Source organism: Callospermophilus lateralis, chromosome 11 (genome assembly GCF_048772815.1).
Source record: "Callospermophilus lateralis isolate mCalLat2 chromosome 11, mCalLat2.hap1, whole genome shotgun sequence".
NCBI lineage: Eukaryota > Metazoa > Chordata > Mammalia > Rodentia > Sciuridae > Callospermophilus > Callospermophilus lateralis.
The window spans coordinates 58,867,003-58,874,489 of record NC_135315.1 but is presented as its reverse complement, the minus strand read 5'-3'; the positions used below and the strand labels follow the sequence as shown (position 1 = coordinate 58,874,489).

Genomic DNA, 7,487 nt, shown 5'->3' with positions numbered 1-7,487 from the left:
TCTTCACCTTCCCCAAAGGATGGTCTGGTGTGAACAGAGGCTGTCATGAGTCACCACTACAGGACTCTGGGAGAATTAGTCTCTGAGAGGTCCTGGCTAATTATTTTGTCTGTAATGAGTTCCTCCAGCTTTGGTATTCCTCTGGGATGCAGAGCTCCTCAGACTTCTGTGTGTAGAAGGGGAAGAATGAGAAGGGATGGTGCAGTTAGGTGAAGACTATGGAGACTGTTACTTCCTGTGTCTCTAATGAATAAGGGGAAAAGGATCTTGGGTCAGGGCCCTGGAGTAACCCACAGCCACCTTGGATGAGTTGGTAGCAGAGTGAATAAGCTCTTGTCTGTCTTTCAAATGTGATTGTCTTGAATTCCCAGATTGTATGATGTTCAGCAGAATAATTGTTTAGATTGTTAAGTTTCTTCTTTTCCATCATTCTGCCTCCCAAGACTTTCTCACATGGTTTTAATACTTTGATTAATGTTTGTTTAACATTTTTATGTTTTGTTGATAATAATATTCATTGCTATAACTTATTGTGCAATGTGCTTGCAACGATTGCATCATTTGCCCTTAAAAATAGTCTTGTGAATACGAGTTCAGTGCTATAATAATTCTTGAGCATTCTTTACTTTACATTCCCCTATAGAGCTCTAAAAAACTTGGCATTAGGAAGGCATGGACATGGGCCTCCTATCATGGATTATGATTAAATTTATCTGAAAGGGTTCGATAACCTGCCTTTAATGACAATGTATGTGTTTAATACTGAAGTGCATTTCAGTGACAGCAGTATTGATATCATCTTAGTGTCCATTTAAAATGTAGAAGTTGAGTTACAGAATCAGATTAGGTTTTTAACAGAATCCCTAAGTGACTTGCATGCATGTTAAATTTTAGAAACACTGCCCTAGCTCATTCTTATCTTCTGTTTGGGTCAGGTTTAAAACTATGGATTTTAAGCTGTAGAAGTTCACTGGGTCATCAGTGATGACATCAGCAGGTGATGTCTGTGGTTTGTTGTCCCTGTATATATTCCTAACACATGAGATCATTCTACTCACACCCCAGTGAATGAAAAATTCTGATGCATGGTCTACATATTTCTTCTCAATATAATGCCAACACCTAATATTTAGGGGCACATATTGCTAATGCGGCAGGCAGTGTTAAACACCATCAGCAGGGTGAAATTACCAGCAGTTATACTCATTCATTTCATTTTAGCAAAATGAGCTTCCCACATGTGTTAAAGTTCTTCTTTTGCTTTCTTTTACAGCTTTGTGATATACTGGGGTTTATTAGGGCTGAGTATAAGAATTAATATGATGCATGTATCTATGATTTTGTGTGTGAATTTAAGAACATAATCCATATAATTTGAATATTTCGAAATTCACAGTCTGCAGTGAAAAACAGAAGATTGCAGACCAGGGAAGAGTGAATGTTATACTTTTGTTTATCATGGAAGGTTTTAATTTCATCTTCCATCCTGAAGCTTAATTCCACTGGATACATGATTTTTGGTTGGAACCCATTTTCTTTCAGCATTTGAAATATGTTGTTCCAGGATCTTCTAGCTTTCAGAGTCTGTGTTGAAAGATCAGCTGTTATCCTGATTGATTTACCCCTAAATGTAATCTGCTTCCTTTCTCTTGTAGCTTTTAAAATTCTATCCTTATTCTGTATGTTGGGCATCTTCATTATAATGTGTCTAGGTGTGGATCTCTTATGATTTTGCACATTCGGCATCCTATAGGCTTCTAGGATTTGGGATTCTGTTTCATTCTTCAAGTCTGGGAAGTTTTCTCATATTATTTCATTGAACAGATTGCTCATTCCTTTGGTTTGGACCTCTATACCTTCCTGTATCCCAATAACTCTTAAGTTTGGTCTCTTCTCTTTATGTTATCCCATATTTCTTGGATGTTCTGCTCATGGTTTCTTAACGGTCTCGCTGAGCTGTCTATGTTCTTTTCAAGTTGAAATACTTTGTCTTCATTGTCTGATGTTCTATCTTCTAAGTGTTCTACTCTGCTGATAGTACTTTAATTTAATTTTTTAATTTGGTTTATTGCTTCCTGCATTTCTAGGATTTCTGTTTGTTTTTTAGAACCTCTATCTCCCTGTATAGTTGATTTTTTGCTTCTTGGATTTGTTCATGTAATTCATTGACAAAGTGATCTTTCATTGTCTGATTTTGCTGTCTAATGTCTTCCTTGAGACTCCAGATCATCTGAAGCATGTATATCCTGAATTCTTTATCTGACATTCCATCTGCTGCAGATATTACCTCTTCTAAAGTTGAGTTGACCTGCATTGCTTGTGATCCTTTCTTTCCTTGTCTTTTCATACTGCTCACATTTCTTTCTGCTTTGTGAAACTGTTGTGTTATTGATTTTTCCCCTATATATTTATATTGCTCTTGTATAGTTGCAAAGTCTCCCTTTTGTGGAGAAAGACAATGTTAACAGTTCTCAATATCAATAGAACATCATCTAAGCACACATTTTCCTTATTACTACATTTATAGCTAGACTCTATGTCTCCAAATGTTGGTTTCAATTATCGTTTACAAATATAGTCATTAGTTTCATGAAAGGCATACCATTTCTGGTAGCTTGAAGAAAACTGAATTTCAGGTGTAGGATGTTATGTTTAGGGGGAAAGGAGTGAGGGTATGGGGTTAATCTAACTTAGTAACTTTGGAAAGCTCTAACCAACAGATGGGTAATTTATGGAAGAATGTATAGATTCAAATTCCTATCTGTATTACCCTACTTATAAATAGTAAAATTTAGGGAGTTGCAAGTGGGATAGAGGGAGTAAGAAGGAGAATAACAAATAACAAGGAGAGAAAGAGAAAAAAGAGAGTGGGAAAAGGAAAATAAGAGAAAAAAGAACTAAAAAGGGGGGGAGGGAGGAGGGGCATATGTAATTCCTCTATATTATATTATTCTGGTGATTCAGTTGTTAAAGACCTTTTTCATGCACAATTCTTGGTTTCACATATGTTGAGGTTGCGAGGACCAGAGGGGGAAGGGTAGAGGAGACTGGATGAATGGATGAAAAGAGAGAGGGAAGAGAAAAAAAGAAAGAAAAAATGTCTCTCAGAACTCTGTTTTCTTTTCTTCCAGTTGGTGGCGTTATCTATTCCTAGCTTGAGTCTCTGAGTTCAGGGTGGTGGTGGTAGTCAGTGTGAGAGGACTTGAGCTTCCACCTGTGGCCTCTCTCCTCTTATTCTCTGAGATGAAAACCAGGTGCCTGATCAGCTGCAGAACCGAGCTGGTAGCCACGCCCACCGGTTGGTGGGTTTTAAGGGTTGGTGGGGTTTTCCAAGATGAGTTCCATCAATTTTTCTCATAAGGTGTTTGATGAGGTGGGGGGTGTTGGGGAAACCTTATGTTTGTCCAGAGCTTGGTCAGGTGACCGCACGGGCGGGTAACTGGGCCCCTCCTCCAGCTGGGGTGGTCTGTCTACCGCGCAGGTGGTCGGCTGTGCCCCGAATGTTATACTTTTGAATCCAGAGCACTCTGGAGGCAGAATTCTTCCTTAGGGGAGAAAAATCTTTTGGGGGCAGGATTCTTGATAAGGAGAGTAAAGTCTTTTGTTCCTCTAAGTTTTTCAACTGATGATACAAGAGTCATCATATAGAGGATAATCTGCTTTGGTTAAAGTCTACTGATTTAAATGTTAATCATATAACAGAATATATTCATGGCAATGAAAAAAGTGATATTTGATGAAAACTTGGCCTCAGGACCGAGCAAAGCTGACACATAAAATTAGTCATCATATATGGCTAATTCCTCTGAGGAAGAACTCAAAGGAGAACTTTAAAAAATATGTTTTTTTCCCTCTCCTTTAATAATAATTTACATAATGCTCTCAGATTTATTTTACCAACATCAATTTGATGGCATCTTCTGTATTAAAGTGGAAGAATGTTTCATTCACATCAGTATTGCTGAAAAGGACAGGGCATCTGATGGACCCTAATATTTTCCATGAATAGAAAGCTACATCAGAGAAGTTGGTAATGCAGTGACAAAATGTAGTGCTAGGTGGTGAAGTCTAGAGAGTTTGTATTCTGGGTGGATGAAAGTAGCGATTATTCTACTTAAGGAGAGTTGACTTCCTTAAAGTTGAAGAGACATGTCTCATCCTGAAGGACAGGCAACAAATATAGATGAAGCATTGGCCACATCAAACACCATGCCAGGGGCTGCCCTGCTGCAGGTTGTGAGGCAGACATGGCCTTTTCTGTGTAGAGTTCACAACCTGGTGGGAAGTCAGCTATCAACCTGTGATCCAGACGCAAGTGATATGACAAGAGAAGAGGATATTGTGGAAAGTGCTGCAGGACTCCCCTAGCATGTGGTCACAAGGGAGTTTTAGCTTAGCAAGTGTCATGTAATATGCCTGAAAGTAAGTGTGGGTAAGCCAGGTGAAGAGAGAGCAGAGGGACAAATTGATTAGCAGGAGAAACAGTGTGTATGAGATGCTATTAATTCCATAATTGCTTCAGAGTAGAATGCAATTATCACTGTGTGGACAGGTGAGACAGTGGAGGTAGATGCAGGTAAGGTAATAAAGCAACATTTGTGCCTTCAAAAGGAACATTATCTTAAGAGCAATGCCAATCCTTTGAAGCACTAATCAGGACAGAGTTGATCAATTTCTACTTAGAATACTACTGTGTAATTGAAGCATATTGAAGGGAAAGGGTACTGAGGCATAGAAACAGGGACATGACTTGAGAGACTGCTTAAATAGTCCAGGTGAGATAAGATGACATCATGGACTAGGAATGTGGCCTTGTGATCAGGAGTGGAATATATGTGATGTGGTATGTTGGAGTTGGTGGTAAGAGAAAAGAATGAACGAAACAGCTCACAGACTTCAGATCTGATGCTGCATTCCTTTTCTGAAATATGAGAGAGTAGATGAATAGGAGGGTGGTACAGAGGCAGTGCAATCTGATGAGAGTCATTAGGGACATCTTCAGCTTAAGGTGCCTATGATACACTGAAGGGAAGATAATGGTTATGGAACACAGAGATTTATTGATTACTTGCTGATTTTTATTTTATTTTGTAATTTATTTTTTGGACCACTGGGGATCAAACCCAGAGTCTTGAGCATACTAGAGAAGCACTGTATCACCGTGCTACATCCCCAGACCCTACGTCTGAGTTTAAAATGGTAATCTAAGACACTGGAGTAGATGAGTTTTTCTTGGGGGTGTATATAGATTTATAATAATAGCATATTAAAAATCCTTGAGGAACATCAACATATAAGACACAGATGGAACAGGAGTCAGTTATGTTTCCCTGGGATTAGCAGTCAGGCAGGTATAAAAAATAACAAAGCATTTTGTCTCAGAAGCCAATAGATAAGAATGTTTAGGAAAGGATAAAATATTCAAACATGTTCCCTAGAAGTTAAGAAAAAGACATCAATGATGATGTGGAGAATAGACATTCGGGCATTAAAGATTCCAATTATTATAAAGGAAATGAGGTTAATTATTATAGAATGAGTATCAGATAATGTATGATAATAGAACAATGTTCATTTCTTTGGATTATTGAGGGATTTTTTAATTGTTTTCTCTGAAAGATACTGGAGATAGAGAATGATAGGAAGGAACCAAACTCCCATCTCAGAGTTTCTCCTTGTGGGCCTGCCCATCCAGCCAGGGCACCAGAACCTGTTCTATGCCCTATTCCTTTCCATGTATCTTACCATCATCCTGGGGAACTGCATCATCATCATTCCCATTTGCTGGATTCTCATCTCCACATACCCATGTATTTGTTTCTCAGCAACTTGTCTTTCTCTGATCTCTGCTTTTCCTATGTGACCATTCCTAAACTATTGCAGAACATGCAGAGTCAAGTTCCATCCATTCCCTTTGCAGCCTTCCTGATTCAAATGTACCTTTTCCTGATTTTTGGAAATCTCGAGAGCTTTCTCCTTGTTCTCCTTTCCTGTGTGGAGTTCATAGCCTATGACAGCTGTGCAGCCATCTGCTTCTTGAACTACACTTCTGTCCTGAGCCCTGAACTCTGTCTCTCCCTGGTGGTGCTGTCCTGGGTGCTGACCATGCTCCATTCCATGTTGCACACTCTGCTCACGGCCAGACTGTCTTTCTGTTCAGACAACCTGATCTTACACTTTTTTTCTGTGACATATCTGCTCTGCTGAAGCTTGCCTGCTCTGACACTCATGTTAATGAGTTAATGATATTTATCATGGGAGGACTCCCATTCCTTCTGATCACCATGTTCTATGCACAAATTTCCCCCTCCATATCAAGTTTTCTTCTTCTTGTGGTATCCACAAGGCCTTCTTCACCTGGGGCTCCCACCTGTCTGTGGTGTCACTGTTCTATGGGGACAGTACTGGTCTCTACTTATGTTCATCATCTAACAATTCTAATGTGAAAGATTCTATTATGGTTCTGATGTACACAATGGTGACTCCCATGCCAAATCCCTTCATCTGCAGCCTGAGGAACAGAGAGGTGAAGGGAGTTCTGAGAAGAATGTTGTGTAAGAAGACAATTCTATTCTCTGTATCATGGTAAACCTTGTGATACATATATAATTTTATCCAATATAAATATTGAGTTTGATATTTGATTATTATTGCAGATATTTCTTTCCATGTTTCTGTTTAAAAAGAATAATTTCTGATAAACAAAAACTGAAATGGAGAGTGTAGTTGATGTAAAAGATAATCTCAATGACCTGATGGGAAGGTGTCCTGTTTGTTAATTCTAGCTAACCCTGAAGGCATAATTTAAATCATTTAATTGAAGTTTCTGTCTGAAGCTCTTAAATCACTAATTTATCATGTGTTCCTCTTGAAAACCATAACTTGGCTTTAAATGATAATCTCTTCTCCCAGGTCAATGCTAAGATTCAAACAACTCAGGTCAGCAGTCACTCTTGTAATTTTAATTTTTCATTTCTAAGTAGAAATCTCTATCTGAGCAAGTGTTTATATTATTCTCAACCATTTTACTTCTCTTTTCTTCTCATGTCTGCATTTTCCTTCCTTTTTTACTTGATATGTATTTAAATGCACATTATGTTAACCTTCTTATAGCAGTTTAATTTGTATTTGTTGGAAACTAAGTCCTCCTGGGGCTCTAAATGTTGTTGCCTCAAGCATGGTCGAAGAGGCCAGAATCTGCTTTTCAACCTCCCTCTTTAAGGATCACCTTTCTTTCCTTGGTTATTTAAGTATTTCATAAACTTTACTTCCATGATCTTATTTAACTCCTGTGATGATTCCATGAAGGACAGGAAAAAATTATGATGTCAGAGCTTGAATGGATGAGATGGACATCATTACCTAGGTACATGTATGACTGCATATATGGTGTGATGCTTCATTGTGTGCAACTAGAGAAATAAAAACTTGTGCTCCATTTGTGTACAATGAATCCCAATGCATTCTGCTGTCATATATACCTAATT

The 7,487-nt window shown here is 38.4% G+C and overlaps 1 pseudogene; it reads left to right on the top strand.

The window, feature by feature from the left end:
- Nucleotides 1-5,635: 5,635 nt before the first annotated feature.
- Nucleotides 5,636-6,589, top strand: LOC143410814 (olfactory receptor 1468-like; annotated as a pseudogene).
- The last annotated feature ends 898 nt before the right edge of the window (nt 6,590-7,487 follow it).